The 25376-nt window shown below is 39.6% G+C and overlaps 1 protein-coding gene across 3 annotated transcripts in view; it reads right to left on the reverse strand.

Annotated features, from left to right (window-relative positions):
* The window catches only part of NRIP1 (nuclear receptor interacting protein 1), a 68446-nt gene that overhangs the window by 41824 nt on the left and 1246 nt on the right, over nucleotides 1-25376 (reverse strand). For all 3 annotated transcript variants that reach the window (XM_058825113.1, XM_058825115.1, XM_058825114.1), the window contains exon 2: nucleotides 19755-19839. The gene's annotated coding sequence lies outside the window, so the exon portion shown is untranslated. The remainder of the gene's footprint in view (nucleotides 1-19754; nucleotides 19840-25376) is intronic.

Consider the following 25376-nt stretch of genomic DNA (forward strand, 5'->3'; position numbering starts at 1 on the left):
GGCATAAATAAAGACAAAAAAAAAATTAAAAGGAAACAAGAAACACATCAAAAAGTACCCAACCCAGATTTAAAAGGAAAAAAGGCAAGGATCCAGAAAAAAAAAAAACCAAAAAAAACAACCCAGACAAAAAACATTAAGAGAGCACATCATCCCAAACAAACAAAATAAGCAATAACACAATGAAAAACAAAGAGATTAAGAACAAAAGAAAGTGTATCAGATTTAAGCCAGATACTTTTGGTCAACCACGTTACATTATTTCCTACATTTCCATCAGCATGCATGCACTCACCCAAACATCTGTATCTTAATCCACACCAGCTTGGTTGTGCTATTCAGCTCCAGATGACATCCTTGTCCTTCCCAGAACTGAGAGACTTTGCTAGGGTTTGGTTATACAGCCTGCCTCATCACCCAGGGCACTTTTTAGATCTACAGAGACACCTTCTCTCAAACCTCTCCAACCTCCCCAGCAGCATCTTCTTCAAGCCCTTCAGAGTCAGTGCCTGGGTCACTCACAGCCCCAGCACAAGAGCAATTCCTCCATGGCTGAAGGTCAGAACACACATGAGGACAGGGGGAAGACTTGTGGGGAGCTGGGGAGCACAAAACTGGGGAAAAAATACTGGAAGAACAAAAGGAGGGGGAAAAAAGAAAGTGGTATTTCCAAATATGAAGTGCCAATTAGGGGGGGAAAAGTGAGAACCATCTCTTTAAAAATATAACTTTAGGCTTTAAAATACATTAAAGGTGAAGAATCAGCCCCAGCAGTCAATTAGCTATAGCTTTGCTGGGTATGAATTCAGCTGCTACTATTGCCTGAGCTTTCTCCACCCCCCGCCCTCCCCCAAATCACTGTTTCATTGTGGAAGAATTTAATTATTATTTTCATTACCAGATGCATACATTATAAAATGAGCCTGCACAGAGACAATGAGCACTTTATGAAAATAGGTGTAATAATGAGAATGATATGTTTACATTTTTCTGCAATAAAAATGAAGACATTCTCAACTAGGCTACTTTTTAAAATATACTTGAATAAAATATTTCATAATAGTCATAACACTAAATGTGACACTCCTCCTTTTCTTAGAAAAGGATGAGTCCCGTGTCTTAAATTTTAATTCAACTTAAAATCAAATTAAAATAGAGGTTTTATTAACTTCTCTATCAAAACCTTCCACAAAAATTTAACTTGAACACATTTTACAGTGATGGAATAGCAAAGCTTTTCTATTTTGTTCTTAAAAAAAAATTTAAAAAATAAAATTAAATCTCTTCCAGAGACATAAAGTATACTGCATACCCAAGGAAAGAATACTGGAGCCACCATATAAAATGCTAGTATTCCAAATAAACCATTAGAAATTCAAGAAGAAAAAAACTCAGAGTTTTCAAATTAAATACAGATACATGCATATATTTATTTGGGAGTTCTGCAGCATAAAGAAAAATCACAAAACCATGAAGCAATAAAAACACATTTGTATGGATATAATAGAAACAACACAATGGTAACATACTACTTATAGTCCAAAACTACTGACTTAGTAACAACAAAACCTGAATTCTCCTGCTTTATGTGACTCTTTTGAACAACACAGGACAACACTGATTCCACCCAGGAGCCAGGTTCAATAAATCATGAGCTGCCCATGGCCCACCAGGCATGCCTGGGGTGATTTACAGGCAGCACCAGGGCTGTCACCAGCACAGACCCCGCTCTCAGTGGCAGTGTCCCCGTGGAGCTCACCTGTCACCCCCGCACACGCTCACCTGCAAATCACTCACTGCCACGGAGACACCTCATCAGCCACTGCTCCCAGCTCTTGGAAGTTCCCCCTGCTCCAGAGCTGGAGGAACTGCCCAGGTTCACGCCCATCTCACCAGGACTGTGCCTCCAGAGCTGGGATCCACCCTGGTGTCCATGGGCACCAACACCACAGGAGCAAGGAGTCACCACGGGCTGGCTCCTGCTGCCCCTGCAGAGGTGGCACAAGGGCCATGCCCTTGCAATGCCTCACCATGAACTGCTGGCCCTACCTGGGCAGACCTCTGGAGGCCCTGAAATGCCAGCTTCCATTGTGGAGAGGTGTTGAGTCTTTACTCAGGTAGGATGGAGAGCATCTGACACCTAACCACAAGCCATAATAACAGAGCAACCTTCTCTCCCCATCCTTAGATGTGGATGCCAAGCCAGGATTCACTTGACCAAATGAAGATGTTTACAGGGTAGGTGTCTGTATCTGAACAGGTCATGTTGGCCTCCCTGTACAGCCCATGGGAAGAACTCAGCTCTTGGACTGAACTCCTCCTACAGGACATGTCAAAAGGAGGTAAAATGAATCACATCCTACAAGTGCCAGCTCCTGGTCCCCACCTGACAGGAGTTCTCCAGGACTCCTGTTTCTCTTTGCTGGGTACATTCAGGGTTTTCCCTCCAAGAGTTAGACCTTAATAACACAGGTGAGACAAAGCCCACACTGTCTAACATCAGCTTAATCCACCCAGTTCAAAAATGAGTAACAAAGCACTGTTTGTGTAAGTTCCCAGCATTTCCCACTCAATAAAGGGGGTGCCTGATCGCAGGTAACACCAGTCCTCCACATAACTGCTTTCAGTTACATGACTCCTATTAGTGTGTTTATTTCAACATTATTTGTCAGCTTGCACTTATTCCTTCAGTACTTTTCCTCTCAGATGTCACAAGAATTGCCTGACTCTGGATAGCAATTCTTCTCATCAGCACAGACACTCTTTTTGTTGCCAGTCTTCAAAAAAGACTTACCAAAAGATCTCTTCTTTAGGTGTGACCTATATATTTTCTTCTACCTTATTTCCTTAAGTTTTCAACTTCCTAAACCTTTTTCCTTTTGTCCTACACTTAAAAATACTACCCAGTATCTGCTGAAACCTGTGAATCTTCATTTGACTTCAAAACAAGCCACCTCCTCAGGTTTATCACTCCTATTATCTACAAGCAGAAGTAAGAGTCCTCATTTTTACCAGACAGACAAGAAGTAAAGCAATGAATATTCTCAAGTTCCCTAATTCTATTTCTGTTTTATTTCCTCACCTTTCCCAGAAACAAGTAACTGTTTTTTACTTACTTCTAACATCCAATTCCTCTTCTTTCTCCTCCTAAACCATATTCCCAAAGCTCTCCAGAATCCAGACTGACAGGAAAAGGGTTAAAATGTGTTCAGGAAAGGGAGGTAGGTAATTTTTTTTCTATCCTGTGCAAAGCAGATATGGCAAGCTGAACTCCCTCATCCTGCAAGACCAGGCAGTGTCTCACCTCAGCAAAAAGAGAGGTGATATTGATGTACTGCTAGAAATTGGTTCCACACTGAACTAACAAGTCTTAGTTGCTTGAGATGAAATTTATCTCCCCTCTTCCTTCCTCGTATCCTTCCATAACCAGAGTCATCTCTGTTGGCTGTTGGGCATTTGCCAACAAACCCTCAGACATCTCCCAGCAGTTGTAGAACAGAGCTTTTCCAGGCCAAAGTTGTGACTGTATTTATATTCCAACAGCTCTTCCAAAGCTCCAGCTTTGGCATGCAGCTGCCATGTAGCACTCCAGACAAAATCCCTCCTCCTCAAAACTGCTTTTGATGCTGAACATTTTGCGTCAACAACTGATCAACAAATGGCACAGCTAAGAAAAACTCACCAAACACCTTCCCCTGGGGCAAAGTGGGCCCTATTACAGCCTGCTCAGCTGTGAAACCTGGAGATGCTGCTTTAAGCTTAGAGCACTCGGTGATGGCTTTAGTGGTTTGACAAATCTCTCCCAGCAGGAAGGAAACTTTCCACGCCTGGCTGTAGAGTCTTTCACAAAGCTGAAAGAAAATACCACTTATCTAAATTTAACTTGCCATACTTTTAAACTAGTCTGTGTGAGGAAACGTCTTTTGCTTTCATTTCAAGCAAAACATTCAATTAAATTCTCTCAGGGAAAAAAACCTTCCATACTAAGGCATGTATGCTATTTTTCCTTTTACATATATTTCACTTATCTTCCCACATGGCTCCAAGTGGAAAAACCTTGGTGCAGTGATTATAAACCCACATTAACCTGCTTTCCTTCAGGGGCAAAGGAGATAGGAGAAGCACTGGGCCATTCCTCATCTCCATAGGCAAAGAAACAAGATAGGCCTGGCACGGAGCCCGCCCAGCGAGCCGACCCCAGCAGCCCAGGTTGGGAGCACATTCCACAGGCAGCAGTGCTTCTCGAAGAACTTCCTGCCAATGGCTGCTTGACATTAAAAACCAGCATGATCTAGGTCAAGTATCCCAGTTGACATTAATTGCTATGTTGGATCAAAAAAAAAAAAAAAAAAAAAAAAAAAGGAGAAGCCGGAGCTCAAGTCACATTAGGCATAAGGTAACCGAGGCCAAAACCTTGAATTGTACCCAGAAGCCAAAAGGAAGGCAGGCAGCTGTTGAAGAACTGCCCCAGCGTGTTCTTGCTGCTCCTCCCTGGCCCGAGCAGGGGAGCACTGACCAAGGAACAGCAATTCATGGCCTCACAGAGTCACAGACAGCCCCTGGGACAGCCACCTCTGAGAGCATTCCTCTGTGTCCTCATGGGGGCCTGCTGGCTGTGCCTACCTCATAAAAGCAGCAAGTTACAAAACACTCAGATAAAAAGACAGGTGAAATGCTCCAGAGGCTGGTAAACTATTGCAGCACCTGCCTTTACTGCTTTATCTCTGTTGGCTGCTTCTTTTGTCTCTACACACTCTGAAGGTAAAGCATGTGCCATGTCCAGCTGGAAAGGAAAGATTACCTGGAAAAGCAAGTCACCTTTTGCTTGACCAGAGCACAGGACCAGGTGACTCTCAGTTACCCAGAAAATCCAATGCCAAGGAGGTCAGATCCTGGAATAACTGCTACCATGTGAAGGGTATGTCCTTCCACATATTCTTCCAATTGTTTCTGAAAATGTCTTACAGTAGATGAAGACCATTTTCAGGTACATAATGAATTCATGACAAGAAGAAACAACTACATGAACCCTTACAATTAACATAGCTGAAACAGAAAACAAATATGTCCCTCCACATATTCTTCCAATTATTTCTGAAAATGTCTTGCAGCAGATGAAGACCATTTTCAGGTACATAATGAGTTCATGACAAGAAGGAACTCCATGAGCCCTCACAATTCATACAGCTGAAAGAGAAAACAACTATGGGCTCATCTTACTTACCCACACACTTTGAACACACAGTCTTTTATACAATGGGCATAAAAGGAACAAATTAATTTTTAAAGAGCAAAAGATGAAAATATATAGCTGTGCTCCATAACTCATAGCAGGTTTCCAAACTGTAATCAATATTTTCTTTTGCATTTAAGAACTGCTGAATGTTAATGCTTTTTAGATGTCCAAGTGCCAGAAATAATAATTTTATTATAGATAACTGTATGTGATTAGAGTCTGACTGTAGTTTTTGAAGTTCTCTGCAAAGGCAATATGGGTTAAGTGCCCATTTGTATTGTTATAAAACTTCTTTACAGTACTGTAATACAATACTCAGGCAGCAGACTCTGAGCTAATATTTAGCACATGACCTGATAACCTCATATAGACCCAAACACAGCTGGAAAACCTAAAGTCTATAGAAAGTTCAACAGTATTTGTATTATTTTATTCAAAAGTTTAAAAATACAGGTGTCAAAATAACTCCTCAAAGCAGGAACAATATTTGAGAAAAGGAACTTATCAGTCAATGGAACTATTCAACAGTTACAGCAGGTGCAGTACCATGGACCACTGACAGCTTATTTAGTCCAATGAAAACATAAAAAGGCTTTCTTTCCCCACATACAAGCTCTTTAGCCAGTAAAAATAACTAGCACTTTGTCCAAAATTTTACAAATAACAGTCTGGGGCCAAGTACAAAGCTATGTCAAGGATAATTTTCTAAAAACTTAGCCAGTGCCATTTAAAATAAATAATCAAAATCAAATCAACAACAACAACACAACCCAAATGCAAAACATACAACTAAAACATATTTACTTAAGAAGCTGGGGTGGTTTTTCTACTTTACGGAAAAGATGCAGGTAGGGCATAAAATGTTCAAATATCATGACAATTAAAATTAACTCAAAGTACTTGTAGGAAGAAATGCATAGCATTTCTCCATGTATGCCAAGAGGAAGCACCACAGTCTGCTTGTGTTACTGGGAGAAAGTCTGGTGACCCTCCCAGCCATTATGGACCGGAGAGATCTTTCCCATCCATGCCCATTTGGACACTAGGAAGAGGCTGTTCACTGAGAGGACAATCACTGGAACAGGCTCCCCAGGGAAGGAAGGGGTCACAGCACCAAGGCTGCCAGAGTTCAAGGAGCCTCTGGATGACACTCCCATCATGTGGTTTAGGTAGTCCTGTGATGAGCAGGGACTCACACTCAGCAAACTCTATGGATCCCTTCCAAATCAAGACATTCCGTGACTTTATACACATATTTTTAGTCACCAAAATGTTCATAAACTATTAAGACTTTTCAAAATGTTTTTCTGATTTGGAAATATCCAATTGTGCTTTTTCTACTCCTTCACTCACAGAAGGACATCAATACTTTGTGATAGGTCCCCTGCAGTCTTCACAGCAAAGCTCTTGAACACCAGGGGTTGCCTACAGAAATTCCTAATGCAGACAGCTAATCAGCTGCACAGATTAAAGGTGGAAATGAGTGGTCTTTGTAAATTCTTTTTTCGTTTTGTGAGTTGGTTTTGTTTGTTTGAATTAGTTTTGATTATGAGATGCATTCAGAAGTTACTGTAGCAATATCTGCCTTTTCATCCAATACTAAGCTAGAATAGTAATGTATTAACCATGGCAGAGTTCTGTTTTACAAAGAAACAATGTAAAACTGATGAGTCAGGGCTTGTATTTTAATAAAATTTCCTTCAGCAAAACTGGAGCACAGTATCTCATAAACCTGATTCAGAAACATTCTCTATTTGTGTTTTCTTTACTTTGGAGAAGTGCTAAAAATAAATAAAACTGGAAAATGAAGACAAAATCAAGAGGGCTCAGAAAGCTTCAAACACTGACACAGTCCCTGAGAAGCAATAGTCACCTTTTGGTTCAGAGAACCACCTAACATATGTTACTCATTTAATTTATTAACTTTTACTTAACCCAACTCTTGCTGCTGTTCTTGATTACCTGCAAGGAGGCTCAGGTGAGCCTACTGAGGAGAGAGACAGCAATAAAATGTGTAAAATAATCATCATTTTCAGTCTCTCCACTTCCACTTGTGTTCTCATGCAAAGCTTTCCTCAGACATTCCCCAGCTCTCCAACTCTGATCAGTAGCACCACTATTTTCTCATCCTGCAGTGGGCTCAGGAAATGAAGATGGCACCAACATTTATGCTTTTAATATGACAAATAACTGCATGTCTCTAAAACTGCTCCCATGAGGGCAATACCACAGCCCTGCCTGTACCAGTGAAGTGGCAGGACTGAAACTGAGCTTAGTATCAATCTGAGAACTTTGTCTTGATCTGTAAGGAGTCACTCTTGCTATTCCCTTGTATTTCAATATCTAATTAAGTGAATATGCCGGAGCTTTCCCTCACATGTGCAATGCCAGCAAAATCTCTTATTATTTGACAGTGATTTAAAATGAAAATTCTTTATTGGGGGCTAGACCAGTGCCACTGGTAGGACTGAATTCTGGCTGCACCATTCACTCACACAGGTAGCAGAGCTTCTGCCTCCACATGATAAGCTAAAGTAAGAGAGGTACTTTAATCTCTCAGACTAAAACACCTTATAATCTCCAAGTCTGGCAAGAAGAGACATAAACATAAAAACCAAAATAAAGGCTATTTGCTCTATTTTTTCCTAAATATAGAAAAAGTATTTTTTTCCTGTCTGGTGAGAGGGTTACCTGTTGTCATACCTGACCTTGGTTTTGTCCTGTTTCCTCCACAAACTAATCTCATGCAATGCACTACCACAAAGATGTTGCCCTTCCTGCTAGTCTTATGCAAGTGTCCTTTTCCAGTTTTATTGTTAAATATTGTTAAATATTCTATTGTTAAATAGAATACTAAGTTATTAAGTTATAATGTTAATTTATATTAAGTAATGTTAAGTATTCTATTGTCTCCATTCAACTAAAACCAGGTGTTTGTCAGTGCTAAACTGAAGTAATGCTGGCATAAGCCTGTGGGACCCTGGGATGGCTCTCTTGTCACAGACTTCCCTTCTGGATGCTCTGGCCAACTTAATACCCCACACATTTTAGCCTGTCAAATTTTAACACTCCTGTTCTTACCCTGTTTTAGTGGGTGCATGTGGCTTTCTGCTCCAAAACACAACTGAGTGCTATTTCCAGCCACCATTTCTGTGCTCCTGTGTTACAAAACACTCATTAGCATAGGAAATAAAAACCACAGCTAGAACTGGGGGTGGAATCACTTGTTCCCTAGGTCCTCCCAGCAAAAGGAAAGAATAATACACAAGCCACAATAAGACCCTACATTTTCACCAATTTTCATGTAAGCTCCCCCTGAAATCAGTACCTGGTATGGGTTTAAGGGAGTGACTCCCCCTTGGAAAAAAGGCACATTTACTGCAATGTGGCTATTAAATGGAACAATTAAAACAAATGCTAGCTAGCATATTAGAAACAGTGTGAAATGGTCACAAGCTCAACCTTTACCTCTAAAATAGAGTTCACTTTGTGCAGGCAGTGGGGCTATTTCCCCTAAATTTAGGTGTGCCCCATTTAAGCCTGATGTTCTCTCACACTCAGTGTCAAAACTTATGAGAGCAGGAAGCACTGAAAGCAAACCAGGAAAGGCTTCCCTTAAAAACAAAATACATATTTTTAAGCACCAGAAACATGAAATTTGGCATGTTGAAAGAGATGCAAACAGCTATCCCTTTAAAAAGCCTCTTTTAGGACCAAAATATTTCACGTTCCCTCTCTCACAGCTATATGTTCACATGCTCCAACCTATTTTTAGAATGTCCTTCCTAGATTAATTTTTAAACTTGAGTCTGGACACTTCTCACCCTCTCTCTGCCCAGATATCCCTGTTGAGTCTGTTCCACCACTGAAGGCTGCAAGGACATGGAAGTCAGCCTGCAACAGGTTTGCATCCCACCCTTTCCCACTAAAAGCAGAAAAAAATACACAAGGATAGGGAGCCTGCAGAAAGGAACAGGGCACAGCACTTACAGGGCAAGAGTCATAACTTCCTACAGCAGGCATGCTATTACTGCACTTTCTGTCACAGTAGATGATGACTTAAAGCCATCTCATTAAATGCTGCAAGGCTTAAAAAGAAGGGAAAAAACAGCTGTTCCCCAACTTTCAAGGAAAAGAGTATAAACAAGCATACCTGCCTTCCTCCATAAAGTAACCAGCCCAGACTTAGGCTTGACAGTATCTCTCTAAGAAAATAAACCCACCAGACTTCACAGGATAAATACATAACTATACCTTCTGGCAGGTCTTTTAACCAAAAATAATTCTACAGCTTTAGCTATGTTAGCTCACAAGTGTGACAATTTTAACCCAAGCCTGTTTATATGCTTTTATTTAGAAGGGTCTTGTACCTGCAAAGTCTGTATACATCACAAATCTTATGAAAGGAAACAGATTTCAGACAACCACTGATGTCAGTGTGAACTATTTCAGGAGTAATAAGTTGCTTTAGACTAAGCCAGCTCTTCCCATTCCACTTAAAAACAGCTGGGGAAAAAAAAACCAAACCAATGTAATGGTGATTAAAAGGTAGGGGAGGAGGGATTTAACCAGAAACTTTTCATAAGATGCTCAATGAGCAATTTCTGTGGACTAAAATTTAATCTGACATTAGTTCAGACTTCTGTTATTCACGTGTGTAGTCCCAAGGAGTGGTAAACAGCACTTGTAAACTGAGAGGAAGCTGTGTCCACAGACCACAGCATATCAAAATACCCAGCGCAGGTCAAATCCAGACAAGTCTCCCAGCCATAGCATGGCCTCTGAACTCCTCAAATAAACTTCTGCATTTCCAAACAAAAACGTGTTCTCCACATTACACATGAGCAATCTGCAAAGACTGAAGAGCACACACGAAGTAGCCAAGGAGAGCTAATAAAAGCACAGATATTACACCTTCTTCTTCTCTTCTGTGATCTCACTTTGGTAATTACCAGCTATTTCTACCTATCTTAAGAGACTCAGTTGTAAATAACAAATATAGAAACACACAAGCACATGTACAGGGAGTCAGAACTCAGGAAAGTGAGTTTACGAATTATGTTTACACATTTTTAATGTAGTCTAATGATTAAATCAAAAAGGAAACTAGGAAGGGTATTTGCCCTTATCTTAATTAGCAAGGCTGTTTATGCAGGCTGAAAGGTAAGCATGTGTTTGTTTCTCCATCTCATTTCTATGTACTACAACTGAAGAGCATTGCATTATTTGAACTCTCAAAATCATAAGTAGCTTCCAAACAATTTTTCCACAAATGATACTTAAAAAATTTCACATTTGATCCATACAAGCAAGACCTATTTTACCCAGAAAGAATAAGGCTCTCACTTACCAGAAAGATTCAAAAGCATGCAAAATAAACACAATTCCCTTCCCAAACTTCTATCAATACATTCTTCCCCCTAAAATTTCTACAAGTAAATTGCATCACTACAAGTTCAATTATGCCAGAAAGTGGCTTTTTGCCCTAATTCTTACAAACAAGAATGTCTGAGGTCATTTGATTGATATCTTAACTTCAGAATCTAAATTGGGATTGAAAACCAACCAACAAAACACAAACCCTAAATTGAAAACACCTAAAAAGCTGATCACAGTAGGTGCTTCATCCCAGACAGATGGAAGGGGTTCAGGAACTGTAAAACTGGTTCCCATCCATTACTTCCCTCTCACTCACTCTTAGAAGTATTTGCTGTTCCCAGTATCACCAGCTCTACTATACCTTTTTTTTACATCTTCTTTCACATAGTCTTTGTCCTATCTACATGACATCTGCAATATTCAGAAATATTGCAGTATCTTAAATTACTGTCCTGAATTATTTCAACAACCACTGCTATTTCTACAATGCAGGACAACCTGCCAAAGTTTTCTGAATCCTGAAGACGATGTCCATGGGATATGGGGAAGTTTTTAGATTAAAAAAAAAAAAAAAATTAAGAAAAACTACCCATGGGACAGCTGCACCTCCAAGCAACTCTCTCTGCTCAGCAAGGTCCAGAAGTGAGTGAGGAGATGACACAGCCTGATTTGTGCCATCCCCCTGCAGGGAAGGGACCTTCTGCTCAGGCATGGAGCAGGTCACCAGGGTCAGCAGCACCACCACGGATAAACCTGACAAAGTCCACCTGCCACAGCACCAAGCAATAAGCTAACAAAAATTAGATCAGATAGCAGACCTCCAAGTGTTTATAGCCCATGACTCAACTTTCCCTCCTGTACAGTGACCTTTACAGAGGACAGGAAAAGGAGGTGAGCATGCTTATATGTTAAATTCATACAGTCCATTATCCAGAAGAGTAACTGGTATGAGAGGCTCCAAATCTACTTAAGAAGCAGAGCAGCAGTGGCCTATGATATCCCCAGAAGGCCAGAACAGAGGAAATTTGATTGTTTTTGTGCTCCTGGTATCTTGTGAAGCATGCACAATTTTTTCTGAAAAAGTAACAACAAAGTCATAAGGTAGAAGACACAGAAGTGGTGTGATCATCAGCAGAAAGAGGGTATTTTAAGACCTGCCTTAATGCTCAGGTTCAGTTTTGCAGAGACAGAATACAGCTGACATTTGCCTGGACAAGACATCAGAGCTAGAGGAATACAGCACTGCAACCCAAAATACTCAGCATTACCCCAAAAATAGTGTCCAAATACTGTTCACTTCCTCTGTCAAGTGTTAGAATACTCTGAAAACAAAAGCAGAGCAGGGTAAGGCAAAAGTGAAATTGCCTGGAAAGCCTGAAGGGCACACTGAACAGATCCTTTTTTCCATGTAGGAAATTCACAGTAGAGTATCACTAATGGTAAAACTTGAGGTCCAGAAGATAAAGTTCAGCAAAGTGACCTTTTATGCATTTCAGATCAAAAACCAGTTGGGTCATATGCATGCTCAGATAGCCTTGGGCATATGACAAACAAGCTTTTAAAAAAAAAGGTTTGTGAGCAAGCACTCCAGACAGCTGTGCTCAAGAGCTGTATCCACCAGACACGCTCAAACTTTCATGTTTGATATTGTAATCTACAGACAAGCCAGAGTTCAGTAAACAGCAAATGTGATTCTGCACAACCTTGTTATCTTCTCATCTCAACAGTTAAACCTATGTGAGGGAGTGCAAAGAGGTTACAAAATACTATCAGCACAGTTTATTAAATGGTCTTTTTGCATTTATTTTGCAGCAGGATAAAATTTAAGTCAGCAGAGATCTAAACATCGGTAAGTCAGAGGACCAGGGCGGATTGCTGAAACAATCCTCTGGAGTTCCAGAGGCAAGAGGAAATTTTTTTTCAAGAATTTCTGCATTCTTACATGGCCCCTGTTTACCAGATTGGAGCAGTTTTGCTTTTAGTATGTTAGCTAAGTTAAAGTGAATGGCAAAGATGCATAGATTCTTCTCTTATTTTTCATAAACAGAATCCAAAGTAACAATTATAGGGATTTTTCTGCTGGTTTTGTCTTTCTTCCCCATAGCCATGCACCTCTAGAGAACCATTATTCTGGGAGTTCTAGGACTTTAACACATGATCTTGAAATTTGGTGAAATTTCAAGATCATAGGAGACGGACTTGGAGCACTCAACAGCACCACTCCTGATTTCAAAACTGAAGGATTTCACACTTATCTGTGGTGTTCCACCTCCCCAACACCCCCAATCCTTTTGGATCATTATATTCTGGTTTTGAACTTCAGCTTATCTTTCTCAAATCTCACCCAAAGAGATTTTGCTACCCACCTTCTGAAAGCACCTTTAGATCGTTTCAATTTATGGTTGTTAATATGAATTCAAGAGAAAACAAGCTACTGTCCTATCTTCACACTTTGGAAGAAGAGAATAGAACCTGAAACCTTCAGCTTTTGCAAAAACTAGGAGGGCAAGGGGTGCTTTTGAGTTTGAGTATCTCCACAATCTAGAAATAATCAAATAAGACTACCTATTGAATTAATGAGCATTTGAAGGATATTCTCATTTGCATAATTACTTTAGCATATAAAATTCAAGTAACCAGAAGAAAGTTAGCTACCTCAACAGTGAGGAGCCCATATGCTTCTCTTGTTAGATGAGAGAAATGACAAAAACCAAGTGCTCTGCAAAATAAGGTAAACACAGCCAGTAGTCCTTGTTGCCCAAATGGATCCAGAAATCTGAGCAGACAGTTGTGCCCACATTTCACATAGGTTTGTCCACTGTAGGACTGGCAGAACACCCTTGCTTGGACCCCCCAAGCCAGCAGGGATGTCTGCTTCTCCATCAGGAAGCTGCAATCCTAGGAAAACACCATGAGACGAAAAAGGTGTGGGAAAAAGTTTTTTGAGGTCTTTTTCTTCTGTTTAGTATGACACTTGTCACGTACTCGTCTCTTTGCCAACTACAAAAACTCCTGAGTGGAGGGAGAAAAAAAAAATAAAAAACAACAACCCACTCAGGCAAGCAATATTTTCCATAAATGATAAGCAAAACAACTACAGTCAAACAAAGTTGAAGGCTATTGGCAAGAAAATAGAGGCCTAGGCCCAGCTCTTCCTATTGCCTGAGAAATGAAGGCAGAAACCAGTATCTTGATGTTCTTCCCTGCTGTTTCATGCTGCTTTCTCACTGTATTTCTGCAGCAGTGGGAATAAAGACAAAAGGAGCACCAAAGAACAAAGCCTGAATCTCATTCTGGCAAAAACAGGGAGGGGGAACAAAAGACAGGGTGGAAGTGGATGGACTACTTATAGCAATTATTGTCAAACATTTTTGCACTTCCTTCCTTAATGTAGCTCCTTTGTACACAAAGGCCTCCAAATAGTTCTGAGAGGTTCCCTTTGTAAAACAAGGAGAAAGGAAAACTGTAATAAGACTATGCAATGAAGATAAATCTTCCCAATAATGCAAGCTCCAGGAAACACATGGAGGTCAAATAAAACTATTATTTGCCTTTTCAAACACTATTTTCTTCAGCTGCTAAAAAAAAACATTATGAAGCCATTTTACACAGTAAAATTTAACCTTCTATTAACCTTCCATATTAAGTAAACAAACCTTTCTAGCCAATAAGCATCATTGTGAACTCTCTGGGATGATAAGCAATACCTTAATTACATTCATTTACATGACTTTGAAATTGTTCCAGACCAAAGTCAACAACTACAAGGTCAAAGAGTATGGAAATCTAAAATAAGGAGAAATCCATAGTCGGCCAGTTCACAAGGATTGTGCAGCATCCTTCTAACCCACTTTGCAAAGGGTCAGGGATATCAATCAAGTACTCACTTTTCATCAATTAGATCAAAAAAGCAAATCCTCTAAAACACCAAATATAGAGTCCATTCCTTCTTTTTTTTTGAGGACTATGCAAAGTTGAAAGCAATGGAGACTTCAGAATTGTTTCTAATGCCTAATGGCCAATCCAGCTGTATTAACACCTTATGCAAATGTGTTTTATAATATTCTAAATGAAAGGCACGAGATAAAATACACTTTTAAAAAATACATCCATATCACTGAGAACTACTGAATATTTGGTACAGTGCTTTTATACTCGGGAAGCTGACAAGTTTGCAACTTTTAGAATGCTACATGAACACCTTCATTGCTTCATCCATGCTACACTTAAGAGTGGGAAATGCCAATAATGCTCAAACAGCAATTACAAAAAACTTTTTTAACAATGACTGTTGCAAGAAACTTCATAAAGTATGACATGCCCTGAAACAGCAGAAAAGTACAGACACAGTCCATCCATTCCTAAGATATTAGATAATGGCTCAGATATGATCAATAGCAATCAAATTAGCCAGAATGGAGCACACATGCACACTGCACTGATGGATCATTTCAGGACTACATTTTGTGTATTATAACCATTAAATTATTACAAATATACATATACAAAAATCTAAAGTACAGCTTTTGGATTTAGGCAGTCCAATATTGATACACTGCAGCTGACAACACTTTCTTAGTATTAAATTAGATAAATCTCCCTGCATTCTACTTTACTAGCAAAGCACTTTTTATACAACTCTCAAGCCAGCAACCTTGTGCAATTTAAGTGTGATTTAGTGCAAGAGAAGCAATGAGTATTATAAAATTTATGCTTGTTCACCTTCTCTCCCCACAGAGAAGGGCAAGACGTTTTTTCATGTAAATATGTATTAGATCCAAATCATTTAAATAGATATTATTCCATAGAGAACATGATGCTGCATATGCCCATTTCAGCTCCATGATACTAAATAAACTGCAAGATAATGATGTTGCCTTGCTCATCCTAAAGGACACTGTAAATATTTCTAGGCATTTCAAACAGAAGTAAAAAGAAGAGACATTCACAAGAAAAAAAGAAAAACTAGGATGGCTCTTACAGAGCTTCCTAAAGTGAAGACAAGTTACTAGCAAATTAGGAAATCTCTTTAGGAACAGGTCACAGCTGCCACAGAAAAAATGTAACTCAGATATATGGAATCTTTTCAGTATGAATAGCATATCATTACTATCATCCAATTTCATTTTCCTTTAAATGAAGAAGGGAAAGATAATCACATTTGCAAGGAGAAAACCAAGAAACTTTAGACAGGTGACTACTTTTAAAAATTAACATAGAAATGCTAAATGCAGGGTGCCAAATGCTAATTTGTCTCTAATACGTCTCAGTTATATTTAGCTACAAGTGTCACTGCTTGAATGGAAAAGAGACAGAACAGGGAATCCTTAAACAGTGCCTTAAAAATTAGAGCTTTAAGCATGACTTTCAGGTCAATGCGTATATCTCCCTGCTTTTCACAAAATGCAACTGAAGTTAGTCACCATCTTATATAAAATGCAATATAAGTTAACAATTTATTTCTAAGCCATGTATATATTTAAAGTGAGGAGGACTGTCATTTGACTTGAAGCCATCACATACCATTTGGGCCACAGTCAGTTATCTTACAATACAGTCTGACCTCTACTTGATTTTAAAATAGGATAATCACCTTCAACTGTGTATGAACCTTGAACATTATCAAAAACAGTTTTATTGCATCAACGATTTATTAATAGTCTTATATTAATAGTAATGTAGCTTTGACTTTACAAAGTCATAAAGATGACGAGAAACACAGTCAAGACTTATTGTGCTACCTATTTTATTTTAGGCTTCTAAGGCAACCTCATGACACAATCAGAAAAACTATCCTGAAAGCAAGAGCTACAAAGGAAAAACAACAGAATACGCATGTATCGTCCCAGTTCAACAGCAGAGCAGGAAGGATACAGGCAGCATAATGAGTTCAGACAAATGCTGGAACCTTTCATGTACCAAAACTGTCCTGCAGCCAGCTGTGCTTGGAACTGCAGGAGTGCTCGTGCTGAGACAGGTGAGCTCTGGGCAGCAGCAAGGAAAAGGTGCGAGCCCGACGTGGGAATGTGCTAAACCAGATTCCCCTTCCAAGGAAAGCACTGCGGAACACCCAAAGCCTCCCATTCAAATCAGCCCTGAGCAAGGAGGAACAAGGAGGAAATGTTCCTCCCCGAGTGTTTCTGGTTCCCAGCTCTCACCCTGCCGTGTGTGCGGTCACTTGTGGAGCTGCTGGCCCCATTGCACCATAGTTCAAACAAAGAGCGGCGAAGAAAGTACAATATTCTATAACTGGCATTTACAGCATCGGCCTTGGACTCCTAATCTTTACCAGACGGGCACACAAATCAATCTATCAGCTCATAAAGGTATGCTTTTTAACCTCCAAAACAGATGGGATTGGCCAGAAACGTCTGGCATGTCAAACTGCTAATCGAGGCTGCCCTTTGCACAAAATAACCCACTTAAGTTGAGGCATGGTTGCACTGTAACAGACATTAGTCTGTGGGAAACCCATTTAACTGTCACATACTCCCGCCACTCTTGCTCTCCCTTAATTAAGCCTAATGCCTTATGCTTTGACCTTTTGTTCTAGCCTATTAACCCTATCTAGTACAAGTTCAAATATGTTAAACCTAAAAGTTTGCTTTTAATATTAAATGCCGAGCTGCAGAAAGAGTGAGGGATGCTTCTCTACCTTGCAAGTTACCAACCCCTGTGTTGGTCCCCAAAGACAAAATATGTTCAAACACTGATCAGTTTCACAACAAAAAAAGTGGAGTTTCTTCCACTGGCATAGTGGAACATGACAGATATTTTTCCTCTTCAGAGGAGGGTGAGAGAAAAAAAAAAAGTGAAACTTCTGCAAGCAACTTCATATCCTCAGGCTTTTGGGTTTTATTCCAACAAGAAAAGCACATGCTATCAGCCAAGATCATACTGCACTCATTTGCTATTCTCTGAAACCCATCATTAAAAATAAGACATAATTGGTTTACAGTGACCAATTTCTCCTCAATTAAAGGCTGCCTCTGCCAACCCTCCTCACACTGAGTCACCATCTTGTTCCTTTGACAAGATACTCACACTATTAGTATGTAATTCTCATATGCATCTCCAGGTGAGTTGCATCCTTTGAAGTTTCTCAGACTTGCACAGACTTAAACAAAGACATAATTTATTCATTCTAGCTCCACACTTTTCCTCTTATGCAAGCTCAACTAAAGCATGGCTGCCTTCTGCTCCACTATCTCTTAATTCACAAAGGTTACACAGCACCAACAAGGCCCGCAGATATGTTTTTAAAGCAGCACTCTTTTGGAGAAAGTCTACCCTAAGGGTCCAGAGCTCTGACTTAAACAAGAACTCTAATCCCAGTGACAATAACAAACCTCTGATCAAGACACTACTGGACTCCACAACAAAGCTATTTATGCATGCAAGCAAGCTTGGTACACCAACAGAGTATTCCACAATTAATGCTCATAACTAGTAAACAAACCTATTCCCCACTCCAAAAAAAAAACAACAATGACTGCCCATAATTGCTTTATAATATAGGTTAGAAACAGAAAACAGAATACAAACTCTGTGGAGATTACCAGCCACGTGTACACTGACAAATATGTTCTCAAATCTTTAACTTGACCACCTTACTGACAAGTTGAACATCCTTCTTTAGAGTTCATGCTTCTGGAACTCTGACTAAATGGAATTCCTTTTACAAACAGGAAACAATCTTGAACCAAAGCTCTCAATTACTCTGAAGATGTGAAAGATTTCAAAGGGCTTGTTCCCACAAAAGCCACTGTCCACTAAGTTCTACTAAAGCTGTATAAGAGACCATCTGCTGCTGATCACAACAATTCTCCAGTTTTAAATTGCTAATTAATTAATTATGTTTTAATTCCAAAGTGCCTGTCTTACTGATTCTAAGACCAGCAAGTAATACCATTAACTTTTCTGTAAATACAATTGCTCAGACAACTATAAGAATTTGAATGTTGCACTACAGCAACATTCAACTTCTTTTTTTTGAAAAGTCAAATAGAAAAAACATTGTGGGGGGAAAAAAGATTTCTAATCTCAATTTCTGGTTATTTCCAAAGCACTCATTCTGGTTAAATCCAGATCCCTACAATTTAAAAAGTGCATATATTTTTCTAGTTATTTCACTTGGCTATATTCTATTGTGTTGGAGATGCTCAAACAGCACTACACAGACCAATGTTGTATTTGAGTAAAGTCAGGCAACACATAGAATTACTTAAAATAAGAGAAAAACACATCCCTGCATCTGCAATCTGTGTCATTACAACGGATATGAGAAAGCTCTGCAGGCTGGGATTTCGTATGACTGCCTCCAGCTTCTAGACCTTCCCTACTAATGCTCACAAAAGTTGCCACTGGAGGCAATGCAAATGAGTCCTAAGAGAGACAAGAAACAAAACAACAACTGCTTGTCAACCATTACATGCCCAAATTGTATTCTTTATGCTCATCAGCATTCTCAAGTTCTTAGGCACGCATGCAGGCCCACCGAGGACAGTGGGGCTACTCAAGTGAATAAAATGACTCACAAACCAAAGTGCATATACATAAGCAATCACTGGACAATACTCAGGGAATTATTCCCTGGTATCAAAGAGAAATAGGATTTAGGAAATGGGAACCAAGGGAGCAGATCTGAACCAAATGACAGCGATGCTAAATGTCTACAAGCCATTGTAATGTAATATCTAATAATGATTTTACTGTGACGGTCCCTTGCCACACAAGCTCAATTTGGATCTGTTTTATTTAAAAAATAAGAGAGATGGTAACACAGAAAGTGTTATTTAATCTTCTCTTTCACTCTGAAATTATATGTAAATCAAGTTCTTCACTATCTAGCTACTTCCCAAACAGGTGGGCTAAATCTCCAGAACTTAACAGCAAATTACACACAAAAAGTTCAGATGTTACAAAAAATACTTATTTTTCTTTAATCAGCACACATATTAAAAAGAAACCCAAGTCTTACAGTAAAAGAGAGGGATTAACTTGAACATTTATCACTTCAAAACATATTATAATCCTAAAAGGCTTATACAAGGCACACAGCTGTCTGACAGCTTCGGCAAGACAAAGAACAAACTCCAAACCAAAGAGACAAGGTAAACAACCCAAACAAATTATTTACCTTGAATGTGGTTCCATTAGGAAAGCTCTTCCTTCAGGAGTCCAAGGATGCAGTAATTGTCTTCCTCAAAAATTTCATGCTTGATCTGAAAAGAACAGCAGAAATTGCCCTATGAAATTCTGCAAATCATTCTTTCCTACCTAATATGCCTTGATCTACTTTCTTACTGTTGGTGTAACAGAGAGCAAAGCTGTATTTTGTTTAGTACAAACAGCAAATAACATTTTCACATCAGAAGAAAAACGTAGTTCCAAATCTCAGAAATCAAAACCTTCCAGACAGAACCATGAGTAAAACTAGTAGAAACAACTCATGGTGTCTAGACTTGTACTAAGGGACATTATTCTGCAAGAACAAAATCCACATTCAACTCTAAGCCAGAATCCTCTTTTCCTTCCTTTCATTCAAAAAACAGCTGTGACATGAAAGCCCTCCTTCCTATGTAGTGGTTACTGCTTAACACTTCAAACTTGCACCTATGAACATGAAAATCAGTTTTTAAAGAGCCTCTTTTAATTTACATATACATAAGGAAAAGACTAGAGTATAGTATAACAGGTGAGATAAATGCAACAAAATTTGTTCAAAAAGAAAATAAATGAGCAGAAATTGTAATATTTGCTTTTGAGAGATTTAAGAATAGTATATAACACTATTTTGGTTTAGTTAGAGAATGTTATTCATTACAATCCCAACCTTAAAAGCTCTTCTCAGCACTTGTCCATTATTCTTAAGTGAAATTTTGTTAAAGGTTGTAAACTTAGAGCTAGCCCAGAACATTCCTATTTCTACTATTTCAGCCTTGTTGTTGTGACAAGCCTCACTATTAAAGGTCTTTTTTTGGATATCACCAAAGCAGCAAGCTTATTATGCATTGAGTCAACTTTAGATACAATAAAATACACTTTAAAAAATTTAAAAGAAGATACTTTCCCCACCACTAAGCTGAACTTTCCCCTCCCTCCTTCTGCTTGGCAATAGGAGAGTTCCTCTCCTTATTTCAACACCTTTAGCCTCTGTTCCCAAAAAAAATGCTTACAAAAGCTTTTTAAACACAGAATTTCTCTAGCATGGAGGACCCTGCAGGTGGGTCCAGGTGGGTAGGATAGAGGGGAAGAGTGGGAAGTGTGTGTGCTGGGGCACATCTGAGCATTTCCCCCTCCACAAAACCACCTGGGTCCAAGCCAGATTAGAGAAAACATCCAACTCTGGCCACTGCAATGTGCTTGCTAACTAGAAAAAGAGATACAGGTGTTGATCAATGGGTCATCATCCAAACAAACACCTATTCAAAGCTTGCAGGGACATGAAATGACAGCAGCATGCTGGGTTACTGCCAGCACCAAAACCCAACAAAAGATGCCCAACAATAGAACCAATTAAGCTGAAAAATAAGTAAATACCCTGGAATACTACATGCAGACACTATTTTAAATAATTCTTCCACATAGATAACAAAATGAAAAGGTAAGTTGCACCCCAGAAGGGGTGCAGTCCTCAAAATTTGTATTTAGTAAGGGGAGGAACAAAGATCTACCATCACAGTAGAAATTAACAGAGAAATGACAGGTACAGTGACAAAGATGCAAATAAACAAACAGTTCAAAGCCTTCTCAACTCCACTTTACTGAAAGGGTAAACAAGCTGGATCTGGAATCTTTTATAGGCAATGAAAAACAGGACAAGAGGTCCCAAAAAGCAGAAGAAAGCAGCGCTATTAAAAAAACAAGCCATCTGAATTTGAGAAAAATAGTTTAAAACAGTTAAAAGAAAAATCCAGTATTACTGCTCTATACTATAGATGTAGACAAAATGCTTTGAACTTAGTCATTCTTAGTTCCAGGAGAAGAGAGATTGCTATGTGGTAGGGAAAAACACAGAACAAACACAAAACCACACTCCATACAGTATTGCCATCAAGGTTCCATGTATAGATGGGATTTCCTTTAGGTCAGCATTCAACAGGCTTTTTTGTATTATTCCAAGTGACTACAAAAGGTTTATGAGAGTTCAGAGAAAAGACAATAACAGAATTTGTTACTTCTGGGAAAAAAATCCGTATTTCTTCAGTAGGTTTTAAAAACTGAAGAGAAAAGAAAAACTTTTCTAGAGTAATATTTTATTCCCAAACTCCTTGCATCTGAACCACTCAGTTTACACACCTTATAGTTTTTGGAATGTTGATCTGTGTTGTTTCATGGACTACCAAAAGCAGGGTACGTGATAACACAAACACCACCGCCAAGGCCATCTCCTGGGGCAAGAACCATCATTTCTTTCTACATCTGAGGCAAGCCCTGCTTTTAACATCACTGAAAAGCCTTTGCAGTTCACCTTCCCTCTCTCTTTGCACAGTGATGGGGCACAGAGAAGAAGCAGAAAGCAGGTAGATATGAATCTTAAAAGTTTGCTATGGAAAAAAAAAATCATAACAACAATACCAACTCTAGGACCAATGAGAACAAAAATATGGTTCCTCTGTGAGCAAGATGTAAGATCCATAAGCAAGATTTATTTGCTTGGATACATTTCAACACAGAACTTCATGGACTATTTTCTGGGGCAAATTAAATACTCCCTTATTTGTTTTCAAATAATAGCTTCATCCAACACATTTTACATCTAGCACCTGATCTCTCTGCGAGGACTCCCTCACAACTTCCTTTCTTGAGAGGAGGAAGATCATCCCCTCAGAAGTCTTTCCCAACACCCAATTTCTCTCCTACATTAAACTCAGTCTTAGAAACCAGTGACTAAAACAGAAGATCTGTAGCTTCTGCTTTTAATCTGATTTTGTCTACAAGCAACATTGGTTTTCCTCTGCTGAAGGCAATTTGGAAATAAGTGGTATGAAAACAAAATTTCACTCAAGACAGGCAATTAAACAAGAGCAATGAGCTCCAATAAAAATTTAAGTATGAGAAGACTATGCCAGGAGGGGTTTGACCCAAGCTAAGATGTCTAGCAACTGCTTCTTCCCCTTTCTACACATGAATATTTATTTACATGAGTTTTAGTTTCTATTCTCCTTCTTCAACAATCAAGCCAAGTGACCTGCAACAGACAGCCAAATAAATTACCAAATTAATTCTTTCAAGTGCTAAATAGGTCTGTGAGCATTTCCAAGTATTTAAAATAAATAATCCAGAAACCCTAAAGAGCAGGCATTCCTCTTTAAAAAAAGTCTCTCTGCCCACTTTTCCCAAGGAATATCTTCCCACTGGGAAGCACATGAGTTTTCACATGATCCCAGATGTTCACCCAGAAGTACTGGGCGCCAACCCTTGTATGCTGCTCTCTAATTCAGTCTTTTCCAATGCAACTAGTGAATCTCTAACACCAAAATGTGGAAAAGCAATGCCACAACCCTGTTAAACACTTCCCCCCCAGTTCTCCCCCGTTTGCTGCAGGCAGGCCAGCACAGCTCAGAGTTACTGCTCTTATCGTTTTGGCCTGTTGGCAGGAAGAAAGAGCAAACCACAAATGCTGTTACTATTAACCTTTTCGTCTTTAGTTCAAGGCTGTTTAGACAGACTGTGAAATTTATGCTATCTTTTTTGTACTTTTATGCATATTCTTTCACACCTTCTCCTCTTGCTCAGGCTTCACTCCCTACCTACCTTTCTGCTTGTTTGTCATTGCCTGCCCTCCTGAGCAGCAATGATTTATACTTCAAACTTCGCACTTCCTGTCCCAAAAGGATATTTAAGCTTTTTAATCCATAGGATAGCTATCCTATTAACCCTGCCCCCTGCTCATCACCCAGCCCATCACTCAGCAGGTGGGAGATGATGCAAGCACCATGCAAGGGAGGGGTGGCCACCAAAGCCCCCCATGGAAAAGGGGTTGTGCCCCCAAACCAGGCACCCAGCTAGGATCCCCACACTTTCCCCAGGCTCTCTTCTGGATCCCCTCCACTTCCTGCACATTCACACAGAGGGAAAAGACCCCACAACCAACAAGACTTTTGGGGTTTGAGGTACAGGCAAGCTCTGAAGAGATTATTATCTTCTAAGATAATAATCCAAAGATCTTATGGTCTTCATGTCTCCTCTGACAGCTCTGCAAGGAGGTGTCAAGCACAGCCCCGGAGCAGGACAGCTGACTGGGGGAAATGCAACTCCCTGGCTTTGCCTTGGGCAAGTTTATACATGTGCTTGGCACGGTGCAGAACAGGGTTTATCTTTTATTGTAGCCATGGCCTGAACTGTCCCTGGTAAAGTTAACAGAGCTCTCACTGCTAGTGATAATAAAGCTGGCACTATAGAAACTTCTTGCCAATGCTCAAAGCCTGAAAAATAAAGTTTGTTCTGAAGAGACAAAATAAGCTTTAAGCAAGCAAGACTTCGTCAATTCTTTTAAGCAAATCCTGCAATAAGCAAAACCACAAGCAAATATGAGTATCATAAAGTTAAGTCATGTTTGAATTAACTGAATCACTTGAAGTTTTTCTTGATGCCTTTTACAGGACAAATTTACCCAAAACACTGCAGGTGATACAGCCAGTGATTAGATCACCCTTTTAAGTTTACAATATAAAAACATTATTTACTTTTACTTCTTTATCAACATAGTTTTTATGACTATAATAAATTTTGGTTACCACATCTTTCACTTCAGAAAAAGAAACAAGCATGGGAAGCAGAAAAGAAGAGCATGTTTTCATCTGCAATTTTCTGCCAAAAGACTAAAAGGGAAAAAACCCCAAAAACCTCAGTCCAGCATGGTTTGGCATTTGACTGCATGCTGTATTCTGTGCATGCATGGCCTAAAAAACCTGAAAGCCATTGATAGCTCCTGCTCATTAGATAACCCAGAAGCACAGGCCAGTCTAGCGCAGGTCAGATTTCACCCCTGCCCAAAACAAGCAGTCACTACTCCCTGCCTCCTCCACGGCACACTCAGAACACAAACACCCTTACATACACATTTCACTCATGACTAACTCACTGTCTTGCTCTAGAGTCCATGTCAGCTCTATCTCAGAACCACTGACAGAACAACAAGTCAAACTTCTCCACCACAAGTTTAGGAACACAGCAGCAAAAACCCCAAAGCTGCCTGAGCACTGTTCTTGATGAAAACTGCTGCCTTCCAAGATGTTAGCTACTCATGCCCATAGAGCAGAATTACTCAGATGCCATTAAATCTGATCCCAACCACAAGATACCCTCAGCTCAGAGAGCTTTTGTCATCTGGCATCTTAATGTGTCACTCTCTCATGTGTTCAGTCAGCCCTGGAAGCAGCAAATCGCATTTGTGTATTAAAGAAAATGTTCCCTGCTCGCTCAGGAATACACATCCCCCCTTCCACAAGTGACTGCTTCCTCCCCACAGCTCCTCGCAGATTGGATTCGCACTCTTTGTTAAATAAAGCTTTACGGTATCTCTGAACATTTATAGTGCCATGACTCAGTTAAATTCTAATCAGCCTGTGAGCTGTCTGACACTGCAGCAGGTCCCCTCAAAATAAAACGAGGAATAATACAGTCTCCAGATTCCAGAGAGATGAGGCAAAAGAGGACAACTTCCACTTCAGCCTGCTTAACAACAACATAATCCCAAAGCCAGGAATCCCACTGGTTTTTTTTTCCAACACCTTCAACATGTGTCAAGCATTTT

The sequence above is a fragment of the Ammospiza caudacuta genome, chromosome 2 (genome assembly GCF_027887145.1).
Source record: "Ammospiza caudacuta isolate bAmmCau1 chromosome 2, bAmmCau1.pri, whole genome shotgun sequence".
Classification (NCBI taxonomy): domain Eukaryota; kingdom Metazoa; phylum Chordata; class Aves; order Passeriformes; family Passerellidae; genus Ammospiza; species Ammospiza caudacuta.